The sequence below is a fragment of the Coregonus lavaretus genome (genome assembly GCF_964263955.1).
Source record: "Coregonus lavaretus genome assembly, chromosome: 13".
In the NCBI taxonomy this organism is placed as follows: Eukaryota; Metazoa; Chordata; class Actinopteri; order Salmoniformes; family Salmonidae; genus Coregonus; species Coregonus lavaretus.
In genome coordinates, this window is record NC_140000.1 from 46308211 (window position 1) to 46311230 (window position 3020).

Genomic DNA, 3020 nt, shown 5'->3' on the forward strand with positions numbered 1-3020 from the left:
GTCTGTCAAGTCAAACACGTCTGACACAGACTCAGTATCCTGATGAATAAAGACAGTCAACTACTACCATGGCAGCACCTCTTCTATTATATCATAATATATTGTGATAGTATTAAATACTGGTCAATTATGATGTTAGACTGAGTTTCAGAATATTGCAAATATACACTATCTATGATCCAGTTTATTAATAAAAACAACATAAATATGCATTCCAAAAAGAAATCTTTATTTTAATCCATTATCACACAATCGAAGCATCAAAGCAAACATGATAGTGAATAAAGCAGATCACATCAAATCTAAAACTAACAAAATATCAATCTACAGAATGGATTGACACATGAATTCAAGCCAAGCCCCCTGTTAGTCTACACCAGAATGATCACTAAATCTGAGAACGACTGATTTTAGAACAAAGCTAGTCAAAGCAGAGGAACCAGCAGCCTCTCTCCACAGGGCTGTGTGACTGAGGGGTCCTACCCAGAACAGTCAGCCCTCCTCAGGGTCTTGGTGACTGGAGTCTGGGATTTCTGCTGGGCTTCACAGGTCACCTCTCCTGCTTTGGTCCACTCCTGGGCAGTGAGAGTCAGTGTGCTGCTCCAGCTGTACAGGCCGTCCTTCTCCAGGACCCCGGGACTGGTCTCCTGCTTCTTGCTGGTCCCATCCACTTTCCAGCTCATGGTCCAGTCTGAGGGGAAGCCCTTGTTGGCCAGACACGTCAGTGTGGCTGTTGTTGTACTGGACAGCTCCTCACTAGAGGGGGGCAGGACGGTGAGGGTTGGGACTCTGTTGCCTGGAACAAACAGAACACATCACCTAAGTAACTACATCAAGTACAGTTACAGTAAGAGATTATATTCAGCAAAGGACACATCAAAATAAAGTGATTTGGAAATGCCCTCTAAATATTAATGTAAAAGTTAGATTGGCAAAAGATATGGAGAAAACACAAACTGTAATATGATAAAGCAGATTAATGAACCGAACAAGTATTAAATAAGTAGAGTTACAAGTCATTCAGCATCAGTTATACATGTCATACAGACATTTTTTAGGAATGAATCTGATCACAATAGCCTTTTCATATTCGTAGTCTTTGCAGAATTTGAGCATAAATTAGTTTTAATCACATATCAACCATGTTAGTTCATGAAGTCGGTTCCAAACATGACTGAGACCATTTGTCTTCACACTAATAGTGAAGGCTACCATGAACTCAATGAAACAATAATGACTACTATATCCAGTACTATTAAATAGTCATCATACCAGAATGAAGAGTTATAGTCACCAATCATACAAATCAGACATACAAATAAACCTGCAATTTAACATTTTGATTCAAAAAATGGTTATTTGAAAGAAGGCTCAGTCAAAAGTAATTAAAACATTTTGAAAATCTAAAATCGCAATAGTTTCATAGAGACAGAGTGTAAGAATAACATACTTAATAAGTGTAATCAGAAAGAAATATCAAGAGAGCTTGTTACTTACTTCCAACATCTAGTCTGGTGCCGCTACCAAAAGTGGCCCACAGTGATATAATCCCTATTACTGCTCATACAAAAACCTCCTGCCCATTGGGCAAGCTGAATTTCTTTAGACTGTGGTTGAAATCATTGACTCTAATATGGTATGAATACTTGCCAAAGATGATTATATTTTGTTCATTTGACATAAAGTGTTTTTTGTTTTTTTCCACAAAAATTGCTAAACCTGTTTATTGAACATTTCCTACAAGGTACAGTATGTTTATTCATACACCTAATCTAAAATGTAGGCTAATCACTCTCAAATTTAATTAGATGTATTAAAATACTTGTTAAAATTGGCCATATTATGTGTAGGCTTTGTATATTTTCCGCCAAAATCATGTAAAAAAAAGTAAGTAAAAAAATCCCCAATATCGAGGCTAAATTTCTAGAGGTATTGGAACACGAGATCAAAAGGTGAATAAAACAGTTAATTTTGTTGTTTACTTACTTCCAACATCAAGTCTGGTGCCGCTACCAAAAGTCCACCACAGTGATACAATCCCTATTACTGCTGGTACAAAAACCTCTCTGTGTTGTGATGCTGCAGCTGTTACACTGAATATCACTCATACAGCATCACATTCAACACTAATACACTTTAACATCTTCCAGGTAGAACAAACACTTCATATAAGCTGTTTCTAGATAATAAAATAAATCCAGATATGACTATTTTTTCCTTCTTCTGTGTATCAGGTTTTCTCCTAGTCTATAGGTACAGTCCAACATTAGATCCAGTGTTGCTAGTATTCCTCCATATTGTCCATATGAAAGACAACAGCAGCAGCAGTACTGATAGTGATCCATGTTGTATATTCCTTTATTAAAGATGTTGATCTCAGATTTAACAGTGGTTGTAAAGTCACAGAGGACAGACAACACTACCAGAGGAATCCTACCAGCTTTAGTTTAGAGAAGTTTTCACTAACTGATTAGAGGAACTTACATGAGAGACCAAGCATGAGTGAACAGACAGTTGCATAATGCCTCTGCCCCACTGCTTTAAGAGTGTTTATATCCCTGTGAGTTTAACACTTCATGACTGAGAGCTGTCCTTCATGACAACAGAACCCACAACAACCATGACTTTTATCACCATCTTCATCTGGACACTTGCTTTCTGCTTTCAAGGTTACACTTTACTACTACTACTACTACTACTACTACTACTACTACTACTACTACTGCTACTACTATTACTACTACAACTACCCCTGACAGAGGGACTAGCTGGAGGAGAAAGGAGGCGCAGGACACAGAACTGAGTAAACAACGTACTTTACTCGAAAAATAAACAACACTAATTTCCACGCAGGGAAAACACACCAGCTCACATAAGTCTTAGACACAGAACAAAGAACAAACATGCACAGAACCAAGTGGGAACCAGAGGTTTAAATAGGGAAATAATATAATGTAATGGGAACCAGGTGTGTACAATCAAGACAAAACAAATGGAAAAAGAAACGTAGATCGGTGGCA

At 37.7% G+C, this 3020-nt stretch overlaps 1 gene segment (V, D, J or C); it reads right to left on the reverse strand.

Annotated features, from left to right (window-relative positions):
* Nucleotides 1-479: 479 nt before the first annotated feature.
* On the reverse strand, nt 480-2500 carry LOC311140057 (Ig kappa-b4 chain C region-like). The segment is given in 2 exons: nt 2485-2500; nt 480-796 (listed from the first exon to the last, which is right to left on the reverse strand).
* Between the last annotated feature and the right edge of the window lie 520 nt (nt 2501-3020).